The 25,806-nt window shown below is 41.2% G+C and overlaps 1 protein-coding gene across 2 annotated transcripts in view; it reads right to left on the reverse strand.

Moving 5' to 3' along the window:
- The window catches only part of large2 (LARGE xylosyl- and glucuronyltransferase 2), a 117,679-nt gene extending 92,963 nt beyond the window's left edge, over positions 1–24,716 (reverse strand). The window contains exon 1 of one of the 2 annotated variants that reach the window (XM_084918224.1): positions 24,247–24,716. The gene's annotated coding sequence lies outside the window, so the exon portion shown is untranslated. Of the gene's footprint in view, positions 1–24,241 lie in introns of both variants that reach the window. The other variant, XM_084918290.1, reaches the window with a different exon arrangement.
- Between the last annotated feature and the right edge of the window lie 1,090 nt (positions 24,717–25,806).

Here is a 25,806-nt window from a genome sequence, read left to right on the forward strand (position 1 = left end):
TGTGATTTTGCAGCAGTTACAAAACCAGACACAAGTCATTGTGAGTCGTCATCACTGGGTGGGGCTTTGCTGATTTCCTGAAACACAAAAACAGCCCTGTAGCTAAACTTCCTGTGGCTGTTGGCCATTTTCTAAAGTGGTTTCTGTGATTTTCTCCTGCCTGTTAAAGGAGATGGGTTCAGTTTATGGGCGCACAACTTTCTGAAATATAAAATTAGCTGCAGAAAGATCATCTCTCGCAAATAGCATCTTGCTGCCTTTAATCTAATTTGCTAAAGTCTCATAATGTGATGCTGCAGATGGGCCTTGAGGTGATTTTGAACATCTCTGCTTGATGGCACATTTTTGCAGAGTCCGATTTGATTAGTAAATACTCCTAAATGCTCATATTCTTAAGATAAGGTGAATGTGGCTGTTTGTGTTTATTGGAATGGATAACACATTTGTAGGAAATATGAACTACTTTATTTTTACATCAGGCTGCAGTGCAGTCTTGAAATGGTTGTAAGACTTGAAAGCCCTAAACCGCCCCGAGGACTCTGGGCTTTGGTGAACACTGCTGTGATCGAATGGCTTCTGAGAGCTGGTCACACATACAGACCTGCAAGTGAAGTTACTTGCATCCCTTTGGCAGAAGTTTAAAGGATCAAATCGCTGGATTTTGGAATGACCTTCAAAGTCTGACTGAGTGTGTAAGAATGGAGCCTCGGGCCCACAAAAACACAAGGACAGACGAAGAAGGGAAGCAGCTACGAGGGTGACAGGACTTCAATCGACTGTATAAAGAATACTTGGAATAAAAGTCGGTGTTGAAGGGCTTTTTGTAATTTTCCCTCTGCAGCACATTAACTAAAGGTTTCACCATTAGGGGGCAGTATTTTCCCAGGGGGTGTGTCGACATGTTTTTTTTGGGATGTGTGCTAGTCTTTATCTAGTCCTTTCCTCAAAGTGCTTTGCCTTTTGCCAAGTTTCCATCAGGGCTGTGCGATATATTGGGATATGAGATTTTGGTCATAAGACATTTATCGCCCCAACAACGATATAAATCACAAAAATGTCACATTTTCTGTAAATTCTGTGAATTTTGGCCAACTCTACTTGCATGAAGTGTTTTCAGCTGGGCGTTGTGTACCTGGAGTCGAGTGTTTTGACCGATGCATGAAACGACACATAAGTTGTAACGACCGCCATTTTCTTTGTGAGTATTTATTGCACGGCGTGCTGCGGGGAAAAAACCTGTTCTAACATTTTTAGCACCCGACGGCACTTTTTAGCTTCTCATCTGTAAACACTCGGTTTATTTTGAAGCATCTCAACAGGATATTCAGCTTTATTGTGAAAGGTTCATGTGGAAAATAAACAAATGGATGGCGGAGCCACATGCTGGGTTTACCGTCGTTGTTGCTAGGACAACATGTAAAAACAGTCGCTTGTCTGTCCATGTGGTTATTTTAAATATAAGAGAAAGAGAGAAATTGATATAGCCACGACAGAGGCTGATTCAGCTGCACTGGCTCCATAAAAAATATGTTGGTAATAAGTTGCCAAATTAATTCCTAGTTTGCTTCAGCTGATCTCTTTAGTGCCCCACGTAGATGTTTCGTATAAGAATAATGAGGCAGTTGTCCACACTTTGGAAGGTTTTAAGCTTTTTCGAAACAGTAATTTATCTCTAAGTTCAAACTTTCTATTAATACAATCTGATTATTATATTATTATCATCAGGAACACACAGTGTACAGGCATCGCTTGAAATTGACTAAGTCTTAAAATCCATCGCAGATTCCAGGTTTCTTCAACAGCGGAGAGCTAACAGTGAACACTGCGTTCCATGAAGTCCTGAACAGGCAACAATGGCAGCATTAAACATCACACAGACAAAGGAAAACAGAGCAACCAAAGTCAGGCTCAGCAGGACCCATCTCAAACAAAACCACATCATCTCCAGCTTATCCATCTTCGACTGTCACTGCCGACCCAGGTCAGTAGCAGAGCTCTCAGTAACTGGCACAACGACGACAGGGCGGAAGCAAAGTTCAGCTCCAGTCGGACTGTCAGGAAAGGATGAGATAGATACAGACAGGGAAAATGACAGGTCCTCTCCTGGGACTCAGACGAGTATCTCGAGCAGCCGCAGCGACGTCTCAGCCCTCTAATCTAAGTCACAATGAACTGTACTTAAACAGTTGTATTTTAAAGTGTCAATGACACGCCGGAACAGTCTGGGAAAGACTTCTAAGCAACAAAACCTCCTTCTACACCTTTCCACGGTTCAATGTTCAAACATCTGACAGCTCCCTCACGTGCGGGCCTCCAGACAGGATGAGATCAGCTGTTCTGATTACACTGCGTATGAGATTTAGTTGGACTTAAAATTCACTGCACATTCATACAGCCGAGCAATGAGGGCTCGACTACACAACTGATCGTCGTCACTCGTCGGTACCTGATACACTGTAACCTGCCCGTCAATCGTTGTGTCCTAAATGTTATGCAACCATCTGCCACCAGAGGGAGGATCATCGCTGAAAAACGCCATGAATCTGTTAATCCTGATTGTTTTATTGTTAGTTCTTTTAAAGGCAAAGATACAAGAGGCAGAAATCCTCTGAGTTCAATCATCTGGGAGGAGCTCAGAGTAGAATCGCTGCATAAAAGGAGCCAGCTGAGGTGTGTGCCTCCTGGGTAAGGTGTTCCAGCCAGGCACGTCCTACTGGGAAAAGGCCAGGACGCACTGGAGAGATTGCATCTATCAGTTGGCCTGGGAACCTCTAAATATTTTCCCTTAGAAGCTGGAGGAAGTGGCTGGTGAGATTCCCTTCTTAGTCTGCTGCCCCCCTGAGCCGACTCAGAGAAGTGGAAGAAAATCGATGGCTGATTTACCGATTTGTTATTTTACATTTTCCCTTTTATTGAAGTGGTTGTCTGCGCCGCTCTTTTCAGTGGCAGATTATTAGTTCTTGGATATTAATTTGATATATTTTAATTTTTTGTAACATGATTTTATACATTTAACATCTGTTTAAGTGTTTTTCTTCTTCGTTGTGTGGAATATAACGTGTAATGTTCATAATGCGAGGTGCTGCACAGTTAAGCAGCCCGATTCATCACAGTTTACATACAGGTAGAATATCTCTGTTGCTGAAAGGGTTGCTAATCTCTGGATAAGGTTCTTATTGTGCAGTTCCAAACCCCTTAGTAAATATTATTCTGCTAAACCTTTAGCTTGAAGCATGAGTTGATGCTTACAGCAGTTTGCTTTCTCTCTTCCTGCAGTGTACAAAGGCTCAGTTAGCACCTGTGTCAACACAGTGAAATATTAATCTGCAAAGAGAACTCCAAAACAGCTCGTGCACACACAAGTCAATCATTTGACTACCAAACATCTGCTCCAGGTTATGCTTTTCTTCGTTTCCTTCCCATTGCACATAAGAAGGAAACACCACTTTTTCCATACAGACTCTCAGTAAGTCCTGCCCATGGACACAAACCATGATTACCCTTCAAAAAGAAAAGTACAGAGCGCATGCAGAACGGATTTAAGCAGCAATAATCACGATAATTCATCTAAGTTTTTCGAACGTATGTAACTGTTTTTTGTTCTGATCCAATTTGTTTGTCGTACTGTTTGTTCTTTAAAAGCAGACACTTCCACATACCACAGAGTCCCTGATGATATTTGAGGATTTCTACCACAGATTTGGTTTTGCAAACATCTGCAAAAACTAAAAAGGCATCCAGAGTAGGGCTGGGCTATATTATACCGTTCACGATAATACCGGTGTAATTTTGGGCAACGATAGGAAAATGAAATATGGCGATAGAATATGGGTAAAACGCGCATGCGCAGTGCCAATGTTTACATACGCACAAGGCGGCGATGCAGAATGAGAAGAGCGAAAGCGGATCGTTGAATGAAACGGATGAACCAGAACTGGTTTGTAAAAATGCTGCAACTTCAGTGGTGTGGAACTGGTTTGGCTTTCGTCCGTCAGATACACAACAAAGCACTATTTTTGGTAGCGCATGCTAGCGGGCCGTCGTTATTACCGTGTTGTTTGGAAAATACGGCACACTTAAAATCAATCCTTTGATTTTTCTGAAAGTCGACAGAGCCCCTTATAATCCCGTGTGCCTTATGTATGAATTCTGGTTGTGTTTACTGACCTGGAAACGATTTTATGTACACGGCACTCGAAAATCTGTCAAATGTTTCAGTGCGACTTTGCTAAGCTACGAAGCCGCATCGCTTGATGGATTGTCGGAGCATTACGGCTATCGTAGGCGGAGCCTCGCGGAGTGACACGTACTGCGCTTCAACATAATATTACTGTATTGTGTGTGTATAACCTCTTTTTAACTTCTTGTGGATATTATACATGGTTATGCTGAGGATATGTCGGCCAATTTCCACTGGAAATGCCTTTTTGTTAAACTGTCAGCAAGGAATTTGCATTTGCACTGTTACATTTTTATATAACTTTAATGCACATAAAAAACAGCTGCTTGTTTAAGTAAAAATACATTGATGGGGTTTTTTTTTGCACTAATAAAGTTGTGGAGTTGTAAAGTATTTTGTCTCGTGTCAATTATATCGTCAGTTATATCGTTATCGCAAATTTTCAAATGTATATCGTGATAAATATTTTTGGTCATATCGCCCTGCTCTAATCCAGAGCACCTTTGCAACTTCCAACTAAGGACAAGTCTCAGACGTTTCGGTTTCAAATTTGACAACAAATCTGAAACAAAATAACAAATTTGACCACATTAAAAAAATGAACTGTTGGGCTGATCAGTGATCAAAGAACAGTGTTAACTGCAGTGTCTACACTGGAGTCCAGCTCAGCCGATAGTAAACCATTCCCATGATACTTAAGAGGCCATGTGTCACATGTGTAGCACACAAACAGACACAGTAACTCCACCACAGCATTACTGTTATTCTCACATTGGTGCAATCAGACAGCCCCCCTCCCCCCGTGCACCTTATTAACATTAAGCTGATGGGGGTTAGCCCTGTGCAGACCTTTTCTGTCACTTTCTGAAACAAACCATTCGATTTTCCTCTTTATTGCTTATTGAAACCTGATCGAGGTCTTCCAAGAGAAGCAGTCAGAAAACATTATGGTTACAAAGCAAATCTGAGCTCTCTACAAGATCAGTTCAGAAAGAACTTTTTTTCCTACTATGAAAGTCTTTTGTGCTCAGTGGAGCTCTTAAAAATTCAAAATAAAAATATAGTTCAATGCAATCCCCTCCTGCTTCTGCTTGCCTGAAATTGGAAGCAGTCACATCGCATATAAGCTGAAAGCAAAATCAATTTCTAAGAAATCAAAACAAAAGAAAAATCTATGCAGCTCAGACGTGCGCTCAGGTTTAGGGCCTTACCTTAGAGGAGTCAGGAGAACCAGCAGCTCATCCTGCAGAGAAACACTAATCCGTCTGAGGGAGCAGAGTTAATGCTTCTTCTCACACTGGTATCCCAACAACAGCTGATCTGAATACGAAGAGGCCAAGCACGCCGACAAAAGACCCTGCCGGCACCTCCCGTGGCTGAAGCACCTCACCCCCACACCCTAAACAACCCCCCCTGCCTGATCCTGCATTCACATGGCCCTGCCTGAGTCCAGCACCCCCGACTTAGGCCATCCTGAAGCCAGGGGCATGCTGGGATGTCGCTGGGGAACATCAGCCATGGAGGAGTCACAAACTGAGCAAAGTGAAGCTCATCATGAATTGTTTTTGGACAAATGCTCCCAATAAATCTATAAATACTTTTTTAAATCAAAATTTGAAAACAGGACCATCACCTCTCATCCACAAACACAACCAGGGCCAGCCTTCACAACAAAACCACTCTCTCCATTCTTATCAAACTGACAGACTGACTCACTAAAAGTCATAATTAAAAAAATGAACTGTATTAAATTAAATCCCAAAGTTTACAAAACTGTAGAAAAACTGTTTAAAGGCAACACAACAACGCGTGCATGACGCTGAGCCCAGATCAGGAATGGGGGAGAAAAAGGTTTGGACCATTTCATCTGTACCAGAAAAACAACACAAAAAACAACAACCAGCCTAAATCCTTCAGCCTTGCATACACAAGTTTTGGTTTTCTGACCAATAAAAAAGTGATTTTTCTACCTGCTACAGTTCAAGCAGGTCAAACCCAGAACAGAAGTCATGAACAGACACATTCACAGTTCATCCAAGATCCAGATATGAAGCCCTTTGTGTTTCTGACTCTGTGTCTGTTTGGATTAAAAACTTAGCTTTACATAAAATGTATGATTTCAGATTTCAGAGAGACAGACTTGAATTAATTAGGAGAATGAAATGACTATACTAAACTGATTTCTTCAGCATTCCACTGCTTTGTACAAATACACCACAGATTAAAAGTACCAGGCTGTGTCTCTTCATCTCTTAATTCAGATGTTTTTTTTCCTACAGCCAGCTCACAGATTTGGGCAAAACTTATTTAAGACTTCAGCATCACTTCTGACCATAAAAAAAAACAACAACAACACTACAAATATAGTTTAAGTTTAAGGGTGGTGGGGTCGGGGTAAACCTACACTCTAGCTAACTCTAGCTACTTACTGTATGTGCTAGCTGGTGAGAATAATTTCATTTTAAACTCTTTTCTTCCATTTAATAGAACTTCAAATGTTTCTGTGTTGTTGTTGTAATAAAGCAGTAGCCAAAACTTTACACCTAAAGGAAAATGAAAGGTAACAAGAACAGCACTTCTATCTTATGTGGATTTCAATACTGCATTAAATTACATTTAAAACATCATGTTGGTATAAAAAAAAACAATAGATGATGTTAACGATGCACAACAGACCCGATCGCATGTTCGGTACACTGCTTTTATGCTGTTGACTTAGACATGTGGCTGCAGCTTTACAGCCTACACACACATCATCAACAACAACAACAACAACAGGACCTAGCTCATTCTGTTTTAAGCTGTGGTGTGATTACTGATGCTGCTCAGGTGCGTGCGCATCACCCGCAGCCGTGCCGCAGACCACGCCCCGCCACAGTGATGACAACAATAATACTAATAATGCACTTTATAGACAAAAATAGCTTTTTCACAAAAAATTATTAATAATAATTAGTAAAAACATATCTAGGGCTGCAACGATTCATCGAGTAATTTGAATAATTTAATTATAAACATTCTCGACACAAACTGTTTGCTTTGATATTTGGCGCAACACGCGGCTCGGTAGCGCGTCACCGGTTCACCCACGTTTGCGACTAAAAACCAGACCTGCAATAGAAACGCATTTCGGTGCAACGAAGCCTCCACTTTTAACGTAACAGCAGCAGTGATGATGACGCTGGCACAGTTTGAGTCTGCTCACGCAGCACGAAGAGCGAATACCATGTTTATGTCAGGCAGCGTGCTAAAGGCTGACCGCAGCCATCATAGCTTACATGGAAGGACAGGGCCGTGTCTAAAGGGGGGCATGGAGTGTACTAGACCAGCGGTCACCAACCCCCGGTAAACCAATGAGCATTCATTCTGAAAAACCTGTTTTTTCTACTTTGAATATTTATTATTGCTCATTAATATGACAAAAGTATTTCTTATCCACTTACTCGATTAATCGATGGAATAATCGACAGCTGCAACCCTAAAACTACGCATGTATTAGAAAGTTTAGATAAGAACCTAACCTAAGAAACTTTATTATTTATCTATTTCTCTGCTTATTTGTGTAATAAAACAGCCTTTTATGCATTTCATAGACAGCTTCATTCATTCATACCAACTTCCAGTGATTTATTGCAGACTGAGACGAGCAGCAAACTAGCATAAAATGAAGAATAACTCAGTAACCTTGCTGTAAGGTTTAGTGATGAGCATAACAGGTCCTTTAAAAAATATTTTATGGCTCTATCATTATGCCTGACAACGCACTTTTAATCCACTAGTCATGATTTCTTTTTTAATACGTATGCCCTCTCACGTCACCATTTCCATTTCCACCAGCTTTTTAACTGAATGTGTTATCAAGTCCAAATGACCGTATGAGGGCATACACTCACGCAGTACGTCTGAAAAACAAGAAGTAGTTACTTTAGCAGACAAAACGTCACGTAGCCCATTACTAAGAAGGGCTTTTAACAACACTGTGCGAGTCACACGGTGCCGTGTGAATTTCAAATTAAGCAGGAGAGAAAAAAAATGACAGTTTGGGTTTTTTTCCTTTGTAAACACAGTTGTTGAGGTGGAGGATCCACTACACAGGCACACACACAGACACACACACAGTCACACTCCACAGGAATAGGAGCGCAGGCAGAAAAACAGCAGTGTCCTCTATAAAAGGCATGAAATCAGAGTCGGACTCCCACGTGCAGTTCGGAGCTGAAGGCGATCGGAGCTGCAGCAGGATTGTTCCGCTCTGCTTCACATTATGAAGGAAAGGGAGGAGGAGGAGGAGGCAGGTTAGACTCTATCCTGCTGCTGCCACCGGGATTCAATCAGTAATTTGATGTTTGACCGATTATGTCAATTCTCTATTGTTCTCAGGTAAATGCTGCCATAGTTAACACAGGACTAGTCCAAGAAAAGGTTGCTTTCACAATTCTAACGTCACAATAAGATGTTTGACGACAAAACTGATCAGTGGTTGGAACTATTTCATCTTCACAGTTTCCACCAGTGTTTTAACCCGAAGACAAAACACAAAGTGACACAAACACACACCACACCACAATGTCTACGTTCAGTTAAGTCAGTCATTAACTAAGCTAATACAGGGAGTGCAGAATTATTAGGCAAGTTGTATTTTTGAGGAATAATGTTATCATTGAACAACAACCATGTTCTCAATGAACCCAAAAAACTCATTAATATCAAAGCTGAATGTTTTTGGAAGTAGTTTTTAGTTTGTTTTTAGTTTTAGCCATTTTAGGGGGATATCTGTGTGTGCAGGTGACTATTACTGTGCATAATTATTAGGCAACTTAACAAAAAACAAATATATACCCATTTCAATTATTTATTTTTACCAGTGAAACCAATATAACATCTCCACATTCACAAATATACATTTCTGACATTCAAAAACAAAACAAAAACAAATCAGCGACCAATATAGCCACCTTTCTTTGCAAGGACACTCAAAAGCCTGCCATCCATGGATTCTGTCAGTGTTTTGATCTGTTCACCATCAACATTGCGTGCAGCAGCAACCACAGCCTCCCAGACACTGTTCAGAGAGGTGTACTGTTTTCCCTCCTTGTAAATCTCACATTTGATGATGGACCACAGGTTCTCAATGGGGTTCAGATCAGGTGAACAAGGAGGCCATGTCATTAGTTTTTCTTCTTTTATACCCTTTCTTGCCAGCCACGCTGTGGAGTACTTGGACGCGTGTGATGGAGCATTGTCCTGCATGAAAATCATGTTTTTCTTGAAGGATGCAGACTTCTTCCTGTACCACTGCTTGAAGAAGGTGTCTTCCAGAAACTGGCAGTAGGACTGGGAGTTGAGCTTGACTCCATCCTCAACCCGAAAAGGCCCCACAAGCTCATCTTTGACGATACCAGCCCAAACCAGTACTCCACCTCCACCTTGCTGGCGTCTGAGTCGGACTGGAGCTCTCTGCCCTTTACCAATCCAGCCACGGGCCCATCCATCTGGCCCATCAAGACTCACTCTCATTTCATCAGTCCATAAAACCTTAGAAAAACCAGTCTTGAGATATTTCTTGGCCCAGTCTTGACGTTTCAGCTTGTGTGTCTTGTTCAGTGGTGGTCGTCTTTCAGCCTTTCTTACCTTGGCCATGTCTCTGAGTATTGCACACCTTGTGCTTTTGGGCACTCCAGTGATGTTGCAGCTCTGAAATATGGCCAAACTGGTGGCAAGTGGCATCTTGGCAGCTGCACGCTTGACTTTTCTCAGTTCATGGGCAGTTATTTTGCGCCTTGGTTTTTCCACCCTGTGATTGCGACCCTGTTGACTATTTTGAATGAAACGCTTGATTGTTCGATGATCACGCTTCAGAAGCTTTGCAATTTTGAGACTGCTGCATCCCTCTGCAAGATATCTCACTATTTTTGACTTTTCTGAGCCTGTCAAGTCCTTCTTTTGACCCATTTTGCCAAAGGAAAGGACGTTGCCTAATAATTATGCACACCTGATATAGGGTGTTGATGTCATTAGACCACACCCCTTCCCATTACAGAGATGCACATCACCTAATATGCTTAATTGGTAGTAGGCTTTCGAGCCTATACAGCTTGGAGTAAGACAACATGCATGAAGAGGGTGATGTGGACAAAATACTCATTTGCCTAATAATTCTGCACTCCCTGTATAGCCTGCTAACAGAGACCAGTGCATTTCTTTGAGTTTATTATCATTTAGCCCATATAGTTATTATTTCATATCTGATTGGATGAAGTGTGCACTTCCAGTGTTTTCTGCTCTACACAGTTATATTTGCTATCACGCTACAGTCAAGCTGCTAACTGAAAAGCAGAAGCTCTTTTTGTTTTTACTATGATTTTTCTACCAGTCCTTAAAAAAATTAAATAGATTAAAATGAATAAAAATACCAAGTAGGACTTTTGAGAAACTTTAATTTCAGTCAAAAGTTCAACTTGTATTCTCATCATACACCGTGCATAACTTAGCTCCTGTTTGGCATTTTGACGCACGCACAGGAACAGAATCTCATTTCTTGAAATAAAAACTAGTGCAAACACAAAGATGAGCCCAGAGGACGCTCCTACTCATTTTAATTGAATTTAAAGAAAAGTCGTTTAAACAAGATTCCATACAGCAAGTTTCAAACTATATAAAAAAGAATCTCTTGGTGGTTTTATTCCATATAATCAGGCTAAGAAGAATGCTAACATGCTAGCTCTCCATCTTCAGAGCTCTAATGAGCTGAGCACACTCTCAGCTGTACTTTCAATTATAAATAAAACTTCATGTTGTCTGTATATTCTGAAGTGGCCTCCAAATAACAACTACACACTGCACAGAGCTCTTCCACTGCAGGAACTCGAGGCAAGCACAAAGTGCAGCCGTCATTTACAACAACAGCCCCTAATCAGCTCTTTCAGCCTTTTTTTTTTTTCTTTTGACACACTTGTTTGTTGTTCGACCCTCAGTATTGGCAATTATAAACTTGACAAACAGCAGTCAGCCATGGAGGCGCTAAAACATTATCACAGCAAACAGATAATGACATGAAATCAATCATGACTGCAGCAGCATCGCTCACATGCACCCCAGCATGGGCAACAACTCTGCAATCGCCTCTGCAGCTCTGATGTAAGTCATGAAATGTTGTAACGAGGGAATGTGTAAAACCAGCCTGACGGGAACTGACTGTATAAGCACTATTATTAGCTTAAATAAATATTATAAGATATTAGAGGTAGGTAATGAAGCATGTCTGTAAAGAACTACACAGCTGTGTTAGAATTACATGTAATGAACAAAGCCTATTATTTAAAAAACAGTTATGACTGATTATCTTCTTTATTTCCCTTTTATAGTTATCCCAGTATTACAGTGGTCCCTCGCTATAACGCGGTTCACCTTTCACGGGCTCGCTATTTTGCAGATTTTTTTGTGCAATTTTGCATGCCTTCTTTTTTGTTTGTTTTTTAACAGCACATTGTGTTCTGCGTCCTGATTGGCTGTAGACCATTGTCAATCAATCTTGCGCTGTGTCTCCTGTACAGCTTGTCAAATTTACATAAATCTTCGATCACTAGCAGTGTGACTCTGAAGTGCTGTACTGTATGTTTGTAAGTTTTCTCCCCAACAAACAACAATGTCGATGAAACGTTTTGCACCGTCAGAGGCTCCTGCAGTAGCACCCAACAGGCAGAGGAAGATGCTAACCATCGCACAAAAAGACATGCTAAAGGAAGGTAGAAATTACCACATTTCCTGGATTATAAGGCGCATTAAGTGAAACCAAACAGTCAGATAAGTCAAACTTTACTCAACTCATTCTTCTTGCTTCCTCTACTTCCGTACCATTGATTCATTAATGTTGAATTCTCTGGCAGCTGCTCTATTCCCATGTTCTGGACCTGAAAACAGGGTTTGATCTTTGGTTTCATTCTATAATACTGGGCTTATTTTTCTACAAAGGTTTGAACTTTGAGAGTTTAAACACGAGAGAAAAGTGTGAAAATGTTCATGCCTGTCTGAGAAAAGTGTATAAAGTGTGTAGTGAGGGGTTTCCAGCCTTAAAACATCTATAATCATTGCAAAAAAATAAAGTTGCCTACTTTGTGGATTTTACCTATCGCTGGTTATTTTTAGAACGGAACTCCCGCGATAAACGAGGGACTGCGGTATTGGACTCTTCGGACCATAAAAACTAAAAAAATGAGATGGCAATATTACTTGCATCCAATGGTCCATGAATTCATTTTGTTTTTCTCCATCTTTATAAATTAAAGCAAAAAGCTGAGTTTTAAATTATGAGGATTTTAGATGACACACAGACCTTTTTTTGACATGGACAAATCTTCTCTGAAATAAATATAATATATATAGTAAAAATAGTTATTATATTATATAATATGATTAAAATGTTAAAGAATTAGGTCAAAATAGGCTTCAGATTGTTTTAAATCCTTAGTTTCAGACATATTTTTTCTGCTTTTGGCTAAGAATGAAGTCAGTGCCGCTCTCCAACTACCATTAAAATATTTTACTTATGAAAGGCAGCCAATCAGAAGGCATAAAAGCAGAGGCAAGATTTAAACTTGTTTACAAAGAGAAATGAACTAAGGGCTGCAGGAAAGTCTGGTATATATTCTGAACTGTGAATCATGAAAAGCTTTTCTGTTAAAATTAAAAAACAACAAACTGGAGCTAGAAATGTTAAAGCATTTGGAGAAAATAAATGACCATTATGAGTTTTTAATGTATAAGTTCTTGTTTCAGATAAACAGTGGAACGCATTTATTGCCTTTTGATTATCATCGACTGGCAAATCTTAATGGGATTTTGCACAGATTACTTATACAGCAATATACTAAGCAAACTAATGATTCACCCATATGCACTTGTTCTACTACACGGTCTTAAAAATGATACAAAAGTGTGATTGTTGGGTGAAAATACAGTAGATGGAGGTAAAAGGTAAAAAAGAAGCCCGCTGACTCTAAATTGCCTCTTGGGGATAAATAAAGTCTCTCTGATTCTGATTCTGACTTGATGAACATTTTCTGCAGTGAAAGGTGCAGAGTGTGGTCCGCTCCCCCTACATCAGAGTGTGGTCCGCTCCCCCTACATCAGAGTGTGGTCCGCTCCCCCTACATCAGAGTGTGGTCCGCTCCCCCTACATCAGAGTGTGGTCCGCTCCCCCTACATCAGAGTGTGGTCCGCCCCCCCTACATCAGAGTGTGGTCCGCCCCCTCTACATCAGAGTGTGGTCCGCCCCCCCTACATCAGTGTGGTCCGCCCCCCCTACATCAGAGTGTGGTCCGCTCCCCCTACATCAGAGTGTGGTCCGCCCCCCCTACATCAGTGTGGTCCGCCCCCCCTACATCAGAGTGTGGTCCGCCCCCTCTACATCAGAGTGTGGTCCGCCCCCTCTACATCAGAGTGTGGTCCGCCCCCTCTACATCACAGTGTGGTCCGCCCCCCCTACATCAGAGTGTGGTCCGCCCCCCCTACATCAGTGTGGTCCGCCCCCTCTACATCAGAGTGTGGTCCGCCCCCTCTACATCACAGTGTGGTCCGCCCCCCCTACATCAGAGTGTGGTCCGCCCCCCCTACATCAGCGTCCATATTGATTTTATTTTTAAACATCTTGTTGCACAACAGAACAGCAGAGGCGGAGGGCGGGACGAACCCACGAGTTCGAGTTAAAGGAGAGATTCACCAGCTGAAGAAATTATTGAACAGAACTTTAGCACTACGCCTTCTGGTGATGGTGTTCATTAAAAAAAGAAAGAAGTGTGTGTGAGTGTGTGTTTGGGGTGGGGGTGGCTAATATCTCCTTCTGCTTGGTCAAACACGTTATTTATTCCTCATTGTGTGTGGCCACAGGCCGTAAATATATCTGTAATTACCTACACTGCCATCAGGTGGGGTTAATAGAGAAACCATTAGCAAAAAAGTGGATGAACGCAGGCATAGAGGGGAACATCGCTGCAAAGACAGTGAAAAGAAGAGGAGAATGCTACCAGGAGCATAATTAGCCGATATTAGTCATTAATTCAGCTCCTTTTGAATGTGCCCATTACCCTGCTGCTTACTGCTTGAACCAGGTTAGCAATTAAAACAGGATTAAACTCATTTAAAAAAGGAATCTGATCTTCTTTTTCAAAAACGTTGAGCAGGATAAGGCTAGTCTCCATTTTTCTCAGTACTTTTCCTTCCCAGCACCAAACTCTCTGCTCTCTATTAAAGATGCAAACCTCAAGACTCTAGTCCATAATGAATGCATTCCATTAGACAGACCATAACTAGACATTCTTTAAGAGGAGTACATATATTTTCAGTTTTATTCTTTTCCAATAGCTCAAATCTTTCACATATGTAATTAAAGGAGAAAGAAGAACTTCAAATGTTGAAATTTCCTCTACATTACAAAAGTTTATGGTTCACAAACGCAGACAAAATCTATTTTAACTCCATCAACTGCATTAGCTGCAGAGTACATTAGACCACGATCTCTGCAGAGCTCCTAATGACATTATTGTTCTGGATTATACTTTTGAAATATTGATCATATTCTAATAGTCCACTTTTCAGTTTAGCACACAATAGATCAGAAAGAGCTCATTAGAGGTTTCGTACTGCAGAAAATAACATTTCCATCTTTATTTTGATCATAAATCAAGTTTGAGTGTGATATCAATACTGTGAAAGGCTCCATCCACGGAGTAATTAGCACAGCCATCAATCAGAAATACAATTTGGCTTCATTAACGTGACTGCATTCTGCCATTCAGACATGAATCACTTAATGTTCTTAATGCTCTTCATGTCTTCATTCAGATATTCCCATGACACCAACACGACATTATTTACCGTTTTAGTTAAGAAGCTACCACACTGTCTGCACGTGATAATTACAGAGGCCAAATACTATAAACACTTAAGAAGAACATATAACACTGTAAGTAAGAAGTCATTAAGTTGATTAAGATGTCCATCAGCTGTGCAATAAACTGACTCTTGTGTTGTTCACGTCACAAAGGTGAGCTGTCACTGTTAGCTCTGCGTACGTCCTATTTCCATGTTGAGGATAATTTATTACGAGTAACTAATGAACTTACAGCTGCTGTGCTGCGGCTGTAAATGTGAGTAATTCTCTTGCTTATGGAAGCTTATGGATAGACTGTACTGCTTCCAGAAAAAGCACAAAAAAACTATTTTCAGCTGCTGAAAAAAAAATCTAATTATAGTCAGAAACTGACCTGAAAACTGTCTTGTGATTAAAAGCTTTAGTAAACTGTATCTTACAGATATTTTCTTTCTTTAATAAATATGAAATCGTAGAGAAATATGAATACGGGGGAAATGGCCAAGTGTGAGGATTTGACGAGGGCTGAATTGTGCCGGCTAGATAACTGGCTCAGAGGATCTCCAAAACTACAGCTCCTGCTGATTGGTCAGTATCTATCAAAAGAGGTCCAAGGAAGGACTGGTGGTGAACCAGAGACAGAGTCATGGGCGGCCAATTGATGCATGCAGGGAGCAAAAGCTGGCCCATGTGGTCTGATCCAACAATGAGCTACTGAAGCTCAAATTCTGAATGACAAGCAAGACAGACCCAGGACATGATGGAGAGGTTATATCTCTCGGATGGATGGATGCGTCACAGTTTGGCGCAGACCAGTCAGGGTGCCCATCCTGACCACTGTCTACCACTGAAAAAGCCAACACAATGACCACGTCAGAACTAGACCACAGCACAATGGAAGAGGATGTCCTGGTCTACTGAATCATGTTGTCTTTCAGGTCACGTGGATGGCCGGGTGTGCATTGCTTACTTGGGGAACGCCTGGTACCAGGGTGCATTATGGGACGTTCTGCTGGGAAGCCTTGGGTTCTGCCAGCCATGTAGATGTTACTTTGACATCAACCTAAGCAGTGTTGGAAACCATGTACAACATGATGTAGACCATGATGGCTCTGGCTTCTTTCAGCAGGTTAATGCATCCTGCCACAAAGCACAAGCTGTTCAGGAATAGTTTGAGGAACACGACAAAAAGTTTTAAGTGTTGACCCAAATTCCCACATCTCAATCCAATCGAACATCTGTGGGATGTGCTGTACAGACAAGTCTGATCCGTGGTGGCCCCACCTCACAACTTACAGGGCCTAAAGGACCTGTTGCTAACATCTTGGTGTCAGATACCACAGCACACCTTCAGGGGTCTAGTGGAGCCCATACGTCGATGGATCACCACAGCACAATATTAAGCAGGTGGTCCTAATGTTACACCTGATCGATGTAAAACGTGTTTGGTGATTCTGGAGTTTAGTTTTGGGTTTTGTTGTATCAATTTTACACAATAACCAATGACAATGAAGTCTTGCAAAACTTTACCTTCAAAAAATAAAAAACATTTGGTTACAGGGTGTCAATTCTGACACCTTTCAAACTTTTGATCCCTTAATTCTATAAATGTGAAATTTTGAAGGCAAACTTTTTCGCTTTGCTTGTTTTTCCTGTGGGTTTTTTTTTTCACTCTTTAAAAAAACATCATGGACCACAGTTAAAATAGCAAAACTGTACCAACTTAATGTCTATAACCCAAGTATTCAATTACATTTTAAGAAGATCCAGTTTCCTCAAACAAATGTCTGGAACATCGTAAGCTCTACATGTAATATGATTCAATGCAATATATTTTGAAGTACCCTTCTGTCATTATATCGATGTTTGTAGTCAACAACAGCTGTCAAATAAAGCAAAGAAAACACTTTTCAACAATATTTAAATGATGTTAATATTATGTAAATATTAATTCTAACAATGACCAGGAGAGCTCTAATAACTTTAAAATGTATTTCCTCCGTTTCAAGTAAAATAAGATTTGAATTCATAAATAACATTTTTAAAACAAGTTGAAAAAGTTTCCCCATAACGGCATTTAATGTATAAACCATCTCGGCTTCCCCGACAAACCAATGTGTAAATGTCGTCTTCTCACAGAGTTTTCGGTTTTCGCACACGCTCTGAATAATGCATTGCTTGCCATTGGTCTGTGCTGTCTATGAACATACATACTGTAAAGACAAAGGCAGAGGCCGTGCAGATTTAAAAAAAAGAAAAAGCATATATTACAATTTGCCTGATGAGGCATTGATGGACATGTCCATTGAGACTCTGGACGTCTGCAAGACTGTGAATCAGATCTTGCCAATGACACATAAAAAGACTAGAACTAACATTGAAACTAACAACTTGTGATAATTTGGTGATATATAACATATATAATATACAATAAAAACTTCAATTTCAATTTTAATTAGAAAACACAAAAACTATAATAGCTCTGGTGAGCACATCCTTTGTAAGATGAGGAAAACTACTCCTTTTATACTAAATGGTTTATGTCAGTATATTCTAAAAGTTAAAAGCCGTGGATTATAAACCTCGTTCAGACTAAACACTCTTCGCTTCTTTAATCAATGAAATATTGAACCAATACAACAGTCTAAAGGAAGCTCTTCTCGGATCATGATATCAGATGCACCAACCTGGGATACTACAGCATAGCAACGATGTGGAACTTACTGAGACAGACACAAGCATTACATTGCATCATTATTACTGGATGCATATTATACTTCTTGTCCCTCAATTGACTGGACTACAGAGGTGACTGCTTCCAGCAATCATTTCTAACATATTTTAGCTTCACTTCTGTGCAAGTGGGTGGAAATTATGAAGCAATGATGATCTCCTGCATTTCTTCTAATCCATCTGAAACATTAATGGGAAACTAAGAAGCTGAAATGTACATTTGCTTTTATTTAAGCCTCATGCAAATAGATGAGGAATAAAAAAATCACACCTCTGCACAGTTGTTCTTAAATTCACTAGTTCATTTTTTTTAATTTGTTGTATTTCTATGTGTATTTTTTTTTTAATTCGTGTTATTTTCATTTCCTCCCACCAGATGACCTTTGATGACCTTTCCATGTGACTGATAGAAGTCACATCAGATTTGAAGAAATTTAACGCAGTCATCAGGAAACCATCAATTTTTCCTAACAATGAGGTTGCCAACCTATGTTTACTCTCGTGTGACTGAGCTGCTGCTTTACAGACTTTACAGTCAAAACAAGGTAACACAAAGCTGTCTCGTACACTTCCAGGCCACACTGGACTTCAATTAGTACACCAGTAATTAGGGCTGTTCGATATAACGATATATATCGGATGACGATATAAAAACGTCTATCGTTTCATTTTACGCTATCGTTTGTTTCGTGGTGTCGCAAAATAAACTGTTTATGGCAATATTTTCATGGTTTTGATGGTCACTGTAGTGGCTATATTAATTTATTAAAGTTCTCTCTTTCTCTTATATTTTATATAACCACACTACGGACGGACAAGCGCCTGTTTTTATGCGTTGTGGTTAGCAACAACGACGGTAACACCATCGCGTGTCCGCTTGTTTATGTTCCACATAAACCTTTCACAATAAAGCTCAAGATCCTGTTGAGACTTTTCAAAATAAACTGAATCACGTGAAAGAGCAGATTATTTACGGATGAGAAGCAAAAAAGAGCCGTCAGGTGCTAAAAAATAAACCTTAGACTCAAACGTTAGAACAGGCTTTTCCCCGCAGCACGCCGTGTAATAAATACAAAGAAAACGGCGGCCGTTACAACTTATGTCTAAAAATGTATCGTTTCATGCATCGGTTAAAACACTCGACTCCAGCTACATGACGCGCAGCTGGAAACACTTCCCGCAAGTCGAGCTGCCCGAGATTCACAGAATTTACAGAAAATGTTACATTTTTGTGATTTATATCGTTATCGGACGATAGAATTCTTATATTGGGATATGAGATTTTGTTCATATCGCACAGCCCTACCAGTAATCACGAGTAACCTTCAGCAGCCCTTCTACATCCACAATATGCTGCAAATATTAGAATAAGAAAATAATCATTAGCTAATAGCAATTTTAAAAAAAAATCAATAAATCTATGCTACATTATATTTATCAATGAACTGATTTATTCAAAAGTTCAACTAACATCCATAACTGGGTTTGACAATCTTCAAAGGTTGATTTTTTATTTTATTTTAAATTCTCACTAATTCTAATTCTCAGTGTATTTCAGGTCCTGACAGAAACTTACTGGATAACAGTTTTCTTTGATGAAAATATGCTAAAAAATTTGCTCTTCACTAATGTACACACCTGAAACTCTCCAGATATTCCTGCAGAATAAATGCGGCACAGCTGTCATTTCTTTGTAAACATTATTCATTTCTTTACCACACAAATCCTCCGCTACCTCGTCGTCCTCCTCGGCTTTCTTTATGACTAAATAGAGATTCAGCCATCTGTCACCAGAGTCACATGACATCATGCGCTGGTCACAATCATATGTGTGCATGGAACAACAGCAATTATTCAGCCTGTTAAGCTGCTGAGTGAGTCGCAGCATTTTCGAGAACATCAATACACTGGGGTTATTCACCGGACTAATGAGCCTTTTCATTAGAATCACACATCACTAGAGGATGACCCATGCAGCACCCACCTAAGGTCAACTCAGATAAACATATATAGTGTCTGAGCATGCAAACAACAACCAAACCTTTCAACAGTTATATGTTCAGCACCAACACCACCAGCTGCCTCTCTTATACCTGATTTAGACTTCTGCGAGGATCTTTGTAGAGGCTACAACTACAACTAGGGCTGGGTCATATTATACCTTTCATGGTAATATCAGTACAATGTTAGGCAATGATAAGAAAGTGAAATAAACGTGCATGCGCAGTGCCCTTGTTTTCATACGCACATGGCAGAAAAAGCATGGTGGCGACAGAGAATGAGAAGGGCGAAAGCAACAGATGAACCAGAATTGGTTTGTAAAAATGGTGCAACCTCAGTGGTGTGGAACTGGTCTGGTTTTCGTCCGTCAGATACACAACAAAGCACAAGTTTTTGCAGTACATGCAAGCGTCGTCGTGGCGCAGGGAGGAAACACGACAAACCTATTTCATCATTTGAAGCAGAAGCACTCGTTGGAGTACAACAACTAATAAAGTTGTGGAGTTGTAAAAGTATTTTGTCTCGCATCAATTCTATCGTTATCACAAATTTTCAAATATATATCGTGATAAACATTTTTGGCCATGTTGCCCTGCCCTCGCTACAACGTAACCCACCTACGCAGCCAATATCGTTCCAGGCAGTTATGCTTTTGCTGGGAAATTGCGCACACATGCACATGAATAACCATTCATGTCTGTGTTGTAGGGGTCTGTTATATTCTAGGAATGTAACATTCTGCGATTATTATTATGAATCTCACAATAATGCAAGAGTGAAGAAGAGAGAAAAGAAATTGCCTCGATGGACAAGCAATCACCATCAATGACGATGACAACCATCAATCTCTCGATGCTGTTCATGTTTGCCCGTGAAAGGGTGTAGAGGTGTTTTTCCCACTGACAGAGTTCCCAGAACGGAGGTATCCTAGCCAAAATATTTACTGCAGATTGAGCACAGTGGTCCTGATCAAACTAATCTCCCTACAGGAGATCTTCAAAATGGACTTACAACGCTAATATTGGTTAGGATGTGCCCTTCAATATACCTGCTGTTCCCTCAACTAGCCTCACTAACCAAGACATTAAGTTAAAGTGCTTGATGCGAAGTGTGAAATGGTTCTGAGGCGGCCGTAGCCAAACGCAGTCATCAGGAATTCCATATTCTTGAAGGATTGTGGAAAATATGTTAACAACATTTTTCCACCACTTCCTGGATGGGAATGGGAGTGTCGAGTCAGTGAAGGCAGCAGGAGCAAAGTCCTACTGCTGCTAGCGCCTCTCACACACACACACACATATATTGCACAGAGAACCTTCTAACAAGTGATGAATAATTAAATGCTGCTCTTTAAAACACACAGGAGAAGAGTTCACCTGTTTTATTAAAAAGACAGAGATGAGAAGCAGGGTAAAAGAGACGGTGGGCAGACAGAGACACGAGCAGCCAAAAGGTCGGACTTTTTAAACGCTTACTCCAGTTTGTCTGGGAGCTCTCCTTTGTAACAAACACAGAGGACAGCGCAAACAAAAGAGAAACTGATGACATGGTTCATCGGACAAATGGCAAACTGGACAGTGTCTCTGGAAGGAGGCAGCAAGATTAGAAGGAAGCAGAAGCGGCCAAGTGTTTAAAGAAGTAACAGCTGTCACAACGGGATCCCAGAGGTAGACGCCATAGTTTTCAATATCATACTATGACAAATACAGGCTTTTTTGTGTTCCAGATTGGGTCAGGAGTTGGAATTTACAAGTTACCAGCTGGAAGCTATCATGTGTTTGAGACTCGCTAACCCATATGAAGAGCACTGACCAGGCGCTGAATGTGCTACAGCTGTGGACAAATGAACAAGTACTGCTAGTGATGCATGAAGGGCTCTACCTTTGCTAAGAAGCAAAACAAATCGTGTTTCTGGTGCCTCTGGGTGCAGTTCCAGAGTGAGGTTAAAAGGTGCACAAGGCAGACTAGAGGATGGGCAGTAATGCTGTTGCTGTATCGGAACTAAAAAGGAGGAGATTTAGACAAATTTAGGTTTTCCCTGACTTACAATCATGAGCTCTGGGGAAATAACTGGAAGAACGGGACTAAAGAATCCTGAGGAGAAAAACAGGATTTCATGTGGCCACAGGAGGAGATGGGCATCTAGACTATGTTGAAGAGCTTGCTGTCCTGCCTGGATGCCCATCCAGACTCCATGCAAGTCACAAAAAAAAAATACAAAGCTGAGCATCTTGCAAAAAACACTTGATCCTGCAGTTCCCCTCAGCTCAACATACCACTCCCAGGTATTTTGTTTGTTTGTTCTTTTAAAGAAAAAAAACCCATCTTGACTGGTGTTGTGTTGAGACCACTAGCACCTAATCGGCTCAGGTCCATTTGTGTTACTTGTTAGTGTTTCCGATCAGGTAGCAGTCCCTGGTACTTTTTTAGTACTTGCTCGGCTGGAATCACAAGTGATCCGAGTCGATCTGAAAATGTGAGATCAACAGACTGCAAGCCAACAACTGACCCATCAATGATGTCACTCAGTGAGTCATGAGAGTGGCTTGTTCCCAAAAATCAAAACTGCTCATTTTGAAATTCGGCAACGATAGAAACGGCTGCACGAAGACCGACACCATGGTCACCGACTCACAAACACCCAGACGTCCTCCATTGTTCCGTTACGTTTGTTTTGCAAGCAAAGACATCACAGGACTTTCGGCTGTAATGACCCAGCGCACTGAGGTGGTCGCTCAGTCATAATGGAAAACAACAGAGACCGAGCAGAGTCGAGTCAAGCTGAGAAGGTACTAGTGGAAAAGAGGCATAAGCGATTCCTCAGTCCAGAGCTTGAAGTGGACACACCATGTTGGCCCAAATACAGAACAATTTCTGTTGCACTGCCCCCAAGTGGCCAAAAGAAGAAGAAAGAAAATAATGAGTTTAAATTTAGTTTAAAAAAAAATTGTAAATATTAACACAAAGCAGCTGTGGTTGAACTTTATACCTGAAATAAAATGTTTCTCCCTTTCATAATCTTTATTCCACCTATGTGATATTTCATTTATCCCAGTCCAGGTTAATCTGGCCACACCTCTGGTTACTGGTAGTGAACCAAGTTGCATTTTAGTTCTCCAGATCCTCCCCAAGTCTGTTTCAGATGAACCATGAACCACTGAGGACAAGGGCAGCAGCTTCAGAACATTTATCCATTCGCAGTGCAGCCAAACCAGAGGTCAGTGGGCACATGGTCATAAAGACATTTTAACAGGCTCAGGCAGCACTATGCTTTAATATTCAGACTCTCACATAGATAAAATAAATAAGACGCTATCAATAATACAATATGCACGGTCAGCCTTATCATACCGATGTATCTATGTCTTCATTATTGCCTGCAGATTATATTCACATTAACTGTCTGATACAAACTGTAAAATTACTAAAACAGAAAAAACTAAAATAAGAAAAAAGAAAAATTTTTCATTTATTCAAAACTAGAAAAAAATAATGAGCAATGCAATTTACAGAAAGAAAATGTTTAAGCGATTCAGATAGCTGCAAATTAACTTCATGTCCAAGCACAGGCTGTCTGTAACTCAGTGCCTTACTTTATAACAAAGCCTCATATTTTAAAAGAACGACAAAAACATGTCATATATTTGACTAAAAAATCGTGTTGTGGTTGTTTTTAGTGGGCTAGCACTCCAAATGTACTCAAAGTTCAAGAGCTTCAAAAATGAAATAAAGTTTTTAGTTTTATTCCGCCTCTCGAGGTTAAAGCTAAATCTCTCCCTCTCCTTTTAAATGATGAGAGTAGCTGTGTGTTGTGTTTGTCATGTACGCGGGGCTGTGATATTGTTAGACTGGATGAAGGTGCGTTAGTGCGGGAGAGCATAGTTCAGGTAATCCTGTGGTTTCTTTCTTCGGGTGGCCTGTTTTCTTTCTAACTTTGCTGCCGTTTATTACACTATGTCATTTACTGTGTATTAGGAGCGCGCTGCAGCGGTCTGATGGAGCCGGTTGCGTCTACAGCAGCTGTGCGTTCTTTTTTATTTAAGGATTATGCATCCACGCAGAAACTGGGACGATGTTCGTGACCTTAGGATTTGAATGTTATTCAGCGTGATACAAGGTGTAACGGCTCGATCGAGAGGCACACTGCGAATTTAAAGTAATAGCATGAAGAAGTGGAAGGTGATGTGTGTGCGCGCACAGGAGTAACGGTGGTGCGTGTGTGTTTGTGTGTGTTTGGGGAGGGGGGGGGGGTCTGAACATGGCTCAGAGAAAAAGACTGTTGCTCAATTACACCTTATCCACCAATCAAGTCACATGGAGATGACTTAGGCACGCGCGCGCTCGATCACAGACATAATCCACGACAGTAACATCAGAGATTTGAAATGTTGGCTGTGATCCCTCCTGAGTCACATCACAGCCCGCTGCTGCTCGATCTGCCACACGGAGTGCAAACCTACCTTACCTGCGTCTCAACTTCTGCTCGCTGTTACTTCCACTGTTCTGCTGTTCTTGGCCGCAGTCGCTCTATATCCTAATCCAGCGGATTTGTAAACCATTCAGAAATCCGTTCAGAGTCGAGCGGAGAGCTCAGCGGAGGACGAAGGAGCAGGTGGCATCGTCTCCGGTCCAGAAAGCGTGCCTGTGTGTAGTGTTTGTGCGTTTGGGTAGAGACGCTCCACGTTAACGGCTCAGTAAATCTGTCCTCACACGACGGAGCGACGAGGAGAGCCAGATGGTCGAGCACGAATCCCGCGCCGAGGTTGCCGAGCTGTATCGGCCGAGTCCAGCCTCAGAGCGCTGCACCCTGTCTGGGTAGGAAGCGCGGGGGCGCTGCGGCTGTCAGATCCGGTCTCTGTCGGTTCGCCACACGCTCGTGAGCAGAGGAGTACCGACGATCCCTCCTTCTCTCTGCTCCTCCTGAAAAATAAGGGGAGATGGGCAGTCTTCAGCAGCCCCCACCCCCTCCTGTCCCCCGACGTGAGGACAAACTCCGCCCTCCCCACACAAGCTCAGCCAATAGGAACCCTCTCGCTGTCTCTCGGCCACACACCCTCTCTCTCTTTCTTTGGCCGATTCGGCGACACAAAGGCTCCGGCTCCTCTCCAGGAGCCGCCTGCACGTATTCATCGTCTAAAAGGAGCAGACACGTACTCAGCCATACTCATTGAGCCGCACAACCACTTATGTCATCTGACCAAAGCACAATAAAGGGATTTCACAGCGTTTTAAAACTCACTTGCAACCTGTAGCTCAATTCAGCGCACAAGCATTTGACAAAAATAAACCCTGGAAGCAGATTCAACAAGTTCTGTCAGGGAACATCTGAAGAGCAAGAAGATACACAAGTGCAATATGAGATGTAATGCTCTGCTCTCTCTGGATTTTCTAAGACTTTATCTTGAAATGCTTGGCGTTATCAGCTCAGTGTTGTTGGTATTTCTACATAAACTAGCTTTCTGTTCAGAAAAATGAAGCCAAGGGCCTTAAACTTGTATTTATTTGTAGGCCACCAGATGGTAATAGCTTTGGTACAAAAGTTCTACAGAGGTCTACCGGGAAAGGGCTTCTTCTTGACCTCTGTAATTACTTTGCAATGTTGCAGCCCCTTCCTTGTCTTGTCTTCTTTGTCACTTTGGGTCATACCAAATAAAAATGCAGTCTAATTTGTTAATGTTGGTCATGTTTCAAAAAGTAGGATTAGCCATGTTATCTTGTGCTTGCTCATTGGCTTCAACGACTTCCCATCACAAAAAGTGCTCAGTATTTGAGACTGCCCAAACCAAGCAGCGGCCTCCAGAGCTGCACTTTAATGGTCACTTTTACTGATGAAGGTTCCTAACTGGGTGAAGTAACCCAGAAGTATCGTCATGGCAACCTAAGTGTAAGATGATGGTTCTGTAAATAAAGATAAAAAATAAAGTGAACTGAAGGTTTTAGTGTAACTCAGTTTGACTTGGTCATGGGCTCAGTTTGATACATATATATGACCATCTTTCAGGATTTTAATGATTTTATTTGACAA

The sequence above is a fragment of the Perissodus microlepis genome, chromosome 1, assembly GCF_051167445.1.
Source record: "Perissodus microlepis isolate ML-2025 ecotype Zambia chromosome 1, ASM5116744v1, whole genome shotgun sequence".
Lineage (NCBI taxonomy): Eukaryota > Metazoa > Chordata > Actinopteri > Cichliformes > Cichlidae > Perissodus > Perissodus microlepis.